This window comes from Halichoeres trimaculatus, unplaced genomic scaffold (assembly GCF_033239565.1).
Source record: "Halichoeres trimaculatus isolate MK-OKI-2021-1 unplaced genomic scaffold, fHalTri1.1 fHalTri1_scaffold_66, whole genome shotgun sequence".
NCBI lineage: Eukaryota > Metazoa > Chordata > Actinopteri > Labriformes > Labridae > Halichoeres > Halichoeres trimaculatus.
This window is the reverse complement of record NW_027437245.1, coordinates 28,410-37,085: the sequence shown is the minus strand read 5'-3', so window position 1 is coordinate 37,085 and position 8,676 is coordinate 28,410.

Here is an 8,676-nt window from a genome sequence, read left to right as displayed (position 1 = left end):
TGATGCAGGTTCAAGAAAAACTGTGGAATCATTATACGTTTGAGACACTTTTACTGAAATGAGCAATTCAAAGTACAGATACATGTAATTCCGTGTCCTGAGCTTTTTCGATATTGTTTGCCATGCAGCATGTTGTTGTGTCTTTTTGGTGTTTCTCGCTCGCAAAGCGTTTATGTTCATTTCAGCGACTCTGCGATGCAGATTCAAGAAACTGTTGAATCATTATGCTTTTGTGACACTGTTTCTGAAATGAGCTGAAAATCCATGTAATTCGGTGTCATGAGCCTTTTATGTGCTTTTATGGCATCCAGCATGATATTGTAGTGCTGTCTATGATCATTGCACCTTTCTGCATCCCCTGTCCTTTAGCTTTTTCCTGCAAAAGCTGTTCTATTTAACTCTCAAAACGCGAGAAACTTTCAAATTCAAGGGAAAACAATCGCGAATAAATGTTCTTCAAGCTTAAAGTATGATTTTGAATAACATGTCATTAAAAGGTTTTTCTCGCTAAGGCAAAGCGTTTTGGTGCTTAACCAGGATTCTATGATGCATGTGCATGAGAACTGTGCAAATCAATAATGCTTTTGAGACACACTCACCGAAATGAGAAAATCAGAGTTCACCTCCCGTGTCCCGAGCCTTTTCGGTGTTGTTTTGTCCTACAGTATGTTGTTGTGTTTTTCTGGTGTTTCTCGCTCTGCAAAGCGTTTTGGCTCATTACCACGACTCTGCGATGCAGGTCAAAGAGAATTGTGGAATCATTATGCTTTTGTGACACACTCACTGAAACGAGTAGTTCAGAGTACATTATCCGTGTCCTGAACCTTTTCGCGATTGTTTTGTCATACAGCATGTTGTCCTGTCTTTTTGGCGTTTCTTGCTCCGTAACGCATGATTATGCTTTTATGACATAAGAACTGAAATGAGCAAATCAGAGTACAAATCCATGTAATTTCGTGTCATGAGCCTTTTATGTGCTTTTATGGCTAAAGTAAAGCGTTTTTGGTCCTTTACAACGACTCTATGGTGCAGATTAATGGGAACTGTGACAAAATAAAGCTTTTGACACTACTACTGAAATGAGTAAACCAGAGTCCAGTGTCCTGAGCCTCTTTGTTGCTGTTTCGTCATACAGCATGGTGTTGTTGCGCTTTTGTCATTACACATCAATACCTCTGCTTTCTCTCTCCTTTTTAGCTTTTCATATTTGACATAGAACACACACGAGTTACATCAAAATGACTTCGGAAACAGCCCAACATGTTTTCATGAGAACTTAAAGCACGATTTAAAATATTTTTTCATTTTCCTTTATCGCTCTGCAAACCTTTTTTCTTTCACTAAACAGGTCCATTGGTATTGCCGTCCTCACTACTTTGTCACTTAATCACTTCTGTGTGATCTGTGTTGTACAAAAATCCATCTTATTCACTGTTGTGCGTTTTCAGTGCTGTTTTGGCATCCGGCATAGTACTGTTGTGATTATTGTCATCATATCATATTTCTGCTATCTCTGCCCTCCGTAGACTTTTCCTGTGTTGCATTCATATCCAGGAGAAAACAATCGGAAAAGACGTGTTCAAGAGTGATTTTGAATGATGAACAAAAAGCTTTCAAAATCAAACATCACACGCTTGGGTTACCTACAAAAAGCTGACAGACGCAATAAAGATGTCTTCAGCATCTCAAATCATAAATTGAATCATGACATGGTGTTTTTTGCTCTGCACAGCCTTATATGCACAAAACTGTGATGTGCTCTTTATTTCGATCAGTATTTAATTAACATATAATTGCTTTTAAGCTCATGTCACATAGCTTTAGGTAATACTTTTTGAATGAGTTGTAACGACGTGCTATTTCACTCTGCAAAGGTAGAAACTCAGCTATGGCTTCTAAAAACATGAGCGGTTGTTGCTTTTTAGTGAAAAAATCACAATATTATCACTCACAATATTTTTATGTGCTTCAGAATGCGATATCAGCAAGTTTTACTGCCTTTATGGTACTTGGAACTAAAACGTGCAAAGCTGTACATTGTGACCACAAGATGGCAGCATGTGACTACAAGTGAAATCACCGCAAAACAATTTTATCTTCAGTATTCAGGCTGAACAATATTGAACTGGAAAGGTGCCTTACAGAAAATGCGTTGAAAGGCTGACACCAAATACTGCAATGCAAAACTGTGAAATTAATTGCACAAAAGCAGTGCATGACAACTGAAAATGCAAAACATGTAAAATAAAAACTAAATAAAGTTGTGGTACAAAGCAATGAATGACAAAATGTGAAATAATATTGCACAGAGCTGCAAAAACATTTGCATGTGGAAAGACAGTGAAGATCATTGTCTTTACACCCCAGGAATAAACTACTTTCTGGGAAGAACCAACCACTTCCACAGTAGGTGATACTTAATCATGTAAAGCCTAAATGAAAAACATACACACAGATGCATGCACACACACACACACACACACACACACACACACACACACACACACACACACACACACACACACACACACACACACACAAACGAAAGTTGAGTTTATGTGTACATTCACGTGTAGTCTATTTTTGTCTCATTTTAGTCTGTTGGAGCTATTCAGTGACCTGATCCCCATCCATTCACAAGAGAGGGCCACAAGAAAAAGATCTAAACCACCAAGCTACAACCTCACAAGTGAGAAACACCTTAGCTACATTGCCACAAAAAATAAAACCAAACAAAAGCAATCAAAAAAAAAAAAAAAAAAAAAATACAAAAGGACAAAAAGGTCAACAGGAAAACACAGCAAGACAACCAGCCGTGTCACTTCTGTAAGGCTCGTGTCATTATAAATTATATGTTAAGAAACAATACAACGGTAACAAAACAAATTTTACCCAAAACATTGGGATTTTTTTTTTAAAGGAAACTAAAGTGCCAAAAATTATCGCTTTAAGGTAAAATTAATACAAATTCTTCTTTAGGGTACAGAGTTAAAGACTATAATACAAAAAATAAGTAAACAAATAAAATGTTCCCCCATTATTGCACTCATTTTTTTAAAAGAGTAAAGTTTAATGAAATACCACACCAGAATAAATGTTGTGAAAATAATTTGGAACAAACCCCTTTTTTGGAGTCTGCTTTTTTGTTTTCCTGGTGCGGCTTAGCCACGTGATTGTCATCATCAAAAATCAGGAGAGGGTGGGGGTGGGGGTGCAGGAGAAAAAAATTAAACTACAGTATTGCTCTTTTACACGATATTATCAATATTTGTATTGTTCCGCCCACCTCTACTCCTCACTCACAGTAGTCTCCTCCTGCATTCACATGAATCACGCAAGTGTGTGTCTCATTATGGTCACTTCTATCATCCCCGGCCCAGATTAAGGAAGAGGGTTGCTATTTAGACATTAAAAAAAAAAGTATGGACGGAAGACAGTTAATTTGTAGTTGTAGTAATTTTGTAGTTGATTATGATGTTGTGTTTTACCTGCTTTCTCTCTTACATTGTTATTTCTCTGCCCTACAAAGTCCATGACAATTACATGCACATGAATTATTCTGCAGATTAGACAGCAGCGTCATTTAGTGACTTTTAGTGACTTTGTGGACAGTCAATAGTGACTTTCCTTACTGAGGAGTTGGCACGTTGAAACTGGCAATGTTTCACTCAGCTGTAATGATGTTCGAAATGGTAAACAGTCTTATTCTTTTAGGTCTTTCATGACTATACATGATATAATTGATTAAAAATAATCTGTTAATAGTGGATTATTTGGGTATATAGTAATCTGAGGTGTTAAAAACAACAACAATTTACACCCAACTCAACCGATAACCGTGACTACAAAACCGTGATAAGAACTGAACCGTGGATTTTGTGAACCGTTCCATCCCTACTTCATCACACACTTCAGTTAGAGCATCCTGTCTCTTATGGAACTCCTGAGCGCAGTGAGTGTGTGTTGAAATTTTCAGTTTGCAAACCAAAAGCAATTCAATGATACTTGTTCAGTAAACAGCAGTGACTGCATGCAGAGTATTTAATCCTAAGGTGTAAATTAATACAAGACCACATCTCTAACAAAGACATAAAAATTATGAGTGCTTCGCATTATGTTGAAGAGATATAGTGTACTTTATAGTGGACGTGAGAGATTAAGTGTTGGTGAACGATAACCATGTGTGAATGATACAGCATTCATTTACAGAGGTCTGTGCTTCAGTGTAAGGGGGCCCCCAAATGTAATTTGCCTAGAATAGAATAGAATAGAAAATACTTTATTTATCCCCGAGGGGAAATTCAGGAGTCACCGCAGCATTTAAGAAAACAAAAGTAAGGCAGAGTAAAGAAAGTGCAAAAAGGTCCATAAGAAATTAGATAGAATAGATAGAATAGAATAGAATAGAAAATACTTTATTTATCCCTGAGGGGAAATTCAGGAGTCACCGCAGCATTTAAGAAAACAAAAGTAAGAAAGAGTATCGAAAGTGCAAAACGGTCCATAAGAAATTAGATGACGACATCCCGTCCACCACTCGTCCACCACTCTCCAGTCCAGCCAGTCTCCACCTCCACAGGGTCCAGGACTGAGCCTCCCCAGCAGTCTGTTCAGTCTCTGTCTCCTGGATCCTGTCTGCCCACTGTGGCACCAGCGTCCATTGTCAGCTCCGTCAGCCACGTCCGTGGACAGCACGATGCCGCTGGGTTAGCACAGGTAGCTCGTCCTTCCCCCGGGGCTGGATCCCACGTTCCCAACAACAATGGATGGAAGGACAGGTCCACGTCGTCACCTCCCAGCTCACATCCGAGAACCAGCACGTCGTCCTCACCTCCTCCTCCTCAGCTCGAGGGAAATCATCAAGCCCTACACTAGTTAGCATTGACATGCTACAGGCTGCTAACAGCTGAGTTTGCATGTAAACATGCAGCCATGGTTACATGTAGGATCTCCAGACAAACACAGGAGAAAAGTAGTCAAAAATATCGCCGAAGCCACAAAAAGTTTGGTGTCCGTGACCAACAATGAACCATACAAAGTGATGATCCACTCCAAATACAAAGATTACGAAAAAGAGACAAAAAAATTACAAGAGACGACAAAGACGAGAGAGCTGCTGCAACAGGCAGCTACTTGGGTAGCGCCTAGCAACGGAAAAGCCATAGGGCCTCATACTCACTTGGGCCCTGTTGTAGTATTTGGTTGCAAAGGGAAACTGATATCATGGAACCAAAAATATGGCCCCAATATTGTGCAGATCTACTACTCATGCTTAGCTAAAGGGGTGATTCAGATAAATGTGAGGGAAGAAAAAAAGCATTTCAAACAGGAATAAAGATATTGCCTCATCTTAGAAAGAGAATGGACCTTCAGAAGTCTAAAAGTGTACCAAGTGTAACACAGAGATCAGTAGCTTTATACATACTATGTAGTCTTATGTGTGTATATAAAGGAATTTTTGGGGAAAAATGTTTCAAAGTGTGCTTTTTAACAAGGATTGGAGAATGGACCCTTGTATGCCTTCTTGTTTGGGTTAAAATCAAGAACACCTATAATGAAAAACTGTGGAATGTTGACCTATGCTGCAAGAAAGTTTGTAACTTAAATGGATTTCAGAAAAGCCACCAACCCTCTCAGAATGGCACAAAGTTATATTTGCTCTGCTTCCCATAGATTATTTGACATATCGCACCAAAAAGGAAAATTGGAACATTTCATCATATATGGACTCCCTTTCTTGATTATGTGGGACCGAGAATGTGTAAGGTATTCTGGCAGATGCATCCTCGACTGAAGGGGGTTCGCTAAAAGAGAAGGAGAGGCTCTGTTGTCTGTATCAATTCATTCCCCGTATTTATCTATGTTTATTGTGTGTAAGTTTTGTCATGTTCATCTGTGTTGTGCCATTATACACGTTCGGGGGATTGTGTTGATTGGGTGGGTGAGAATAGAACAGAAAAGAATAGAATAGAACTTTATTGTCATTGTAACATGTACAACGAAATTGAAATCACGGCAGCAATCAAGAAAACAAAAGTAAGAAAGTGCAAAAAGGTCCATCAGAAAATAGATGATGACAGCTTGTCCATCATTCTCCAGTTCAACCAGCCACAGGGTCCAGGACTGAGCTTCTTCAGTCATGCTCCATCTCTGTCTCCTGTATCCTGTCTGCTCACAGCAGGTGAAGCTCTTCCAACATGGCGTTGGTGTCTGATGTTAGCTTCGTTAGCCATGTTTGTGAATAGCATGATGCAACTCTGCCCTCTGGTTTTCCCTCTATTGCTGGGTTAGCACAGCTAGCTCGTCCATCTTATTGGAGATAGATCCTAAGTCCCCAATAACAATGGATGGAAGGACAGGTCCATATCGTCACTTCTTAGCTCACACCTGAGAACCATCATGTCGTCCTCACCTCCTTCTCCTCACTTTGTGGGAAGACATCAGGCCTTACACCAGTTAGCATTGACATGCTACAGACTGCTAACAGCTGAGTTCACATGTAAACAATGTGGCCATGGTTACATGTAGGATCTCCAGACAAACACAGGAGCAAAAATAGTAAAAATATCACTGAAGCCACAAAAAGTTTGGTGTCCATGACCAACAAATGAGCCAAATAAAGAAATGATCTACTCCAAATACAAAAATTACGAAAAAGAGACAAAAAAAAAAAAGACAAGAAATGGACAAAAAAAGAGAGAGCTGCTGCAAAAGGCAGCCATAGCCAACAGGGCGGCGCCTAGCTCTGTTTCTGACTGTATGATGATCCATAATAGGAATACTTGAGTCCAGATCAATGTGAGAGATGACAAATGTCCACATAAAAGTTATGTGGGTGATTTAATCAGTTAATATGTGAGTAAAGCAGGGTCACATTATCTGATGGCTACGCTGTTGTCTCCTTACAGCATGTTCTTAAATAGTTGTTTTTTTAAATTATAGCCACAACGCTCATTTTAAATTTTTACCTATTTATTCAACATGTTTAGAGGGATTACATTACATGACGATCGTGAAGATAAGTATATAGATAAACTAAAACGTAAATTTAAAAGGATTTATACATGTATCTCATGAGAGCAGGCACAGCGAACTACATATTTGAAACAGTTCATATAGACTTTTACATAAAATGTAGCTCTTAGCAAACTATGATTATAGTACATATTTCCTTTAAAAGTCGCCTGATCTAATGTAGGGTTTTCAGTTCCTGGGTTATGAAGCTGTATATACGATGGTTTCTCCTTTATCAGTAGGAAGCCATCACAAGCGGTGCTTACTCGTGGGTAGCAAATAAAGCAACATCAATCAACTGCTTTGGATAAATTACACACAATGTCTACAGATTTTGCAAACGTTTACCCCAGATGAATCTTTGAGAACGACATTTACGTAACTCAACTTCTCCTCCTCTTTTTTGAACAATGCACACATAGCCAATGCCCGTCATCGCCCCTGCGGTCACATTTTCCGATGGTCACAGGTTTCAGTGCAGCACCGTTCAGACATCTAGCGGCATGTAATTGTTTATTTCGTCCACTAGATGTCACAGTTGTGTCGTGTAGCACCGCTGAAGGAACAGAAGTACAAGGGAAATTTTAGAAGACAATTCATGTGTTTTACTGTCTTCTTACAGTGAATAAATGCTGGAGGAACTGTGAATATGTCAGCTCCCTCCATGTGCCAATCATCACACGTTTCCAGACCTTCAAAACATTTTATTGCTCCATTCATCCCTTGTGGCAAGTGTTTGCAAGTTTAAATGAAGGTAAACTACCGGGATAGATTACAGATAAACTGCAGTGCGCATGTTTCGTTTCAACATAAAGTTGTCCTCTTTTTGCTCCTTTTAAGTTCAAAAGTTAATTTGATGAAAGAAAAAGATGCATGGAGCTATTTTTTTTCTAGGAGGAACTAAAAACGGGAATTTCTTCAGAGGCTTCTAATCAAACTTTCTCAAGTCACACAAAAATTGCCCCTCGATGTCGACTGTTGTCAACCAGGGGATGCAACTTTTTAGAACATTTTCCAGCCAGGTTGAGATGCCGGAGATTATCAACCATGCTTTTACTGAGCTGTTCGTGCTGCACAAAGTGTGATCAGTGAGACCAAGGAGTTGAAAATGCTGACATAGCACGATGCATGTTCACTATCAGGGGGTGTGGCAGGGGCAGTTTCCTGTCAGGAAAGAGGGTGCACAATGAATGGTATTTATGCATTTATATATAATTTTCAGTAAAAAAAAAAAAAAATCATCTATGATAAAAAAAAAAGAACAAATGCACTTTGAGAATTCGAAGTTAATTGTACTTTTTCTCTAATAGTCTATGGCGAGATGCAAGGATGGCTGTAACAAATGTGCACTATGAGACTCTTCACAGCCTTGAAGATGAAGGTCTTCTAGATCCCTCCAATAGCATCCACCTCTTCTGTGTCCAGCATGTTTCCTTTCCGCTTCTGCAAAGGGACCTTGATGTCTCCAGGGTGGATTGGGATAATCACTCCCTAAGAACAGAACAACAACTGTGGACAGTGGGACTCCTCCAGAATCCCACAGATACACTGAACTTGGCACTGGTACTAAGTAAGTACAATTTCCAGGAGCACCTTGTACTCTGTGTTGTAGTTCTGAGTAGCATTGCTCCAGGTATATCTCGAAAAAAGAGAATATCATGA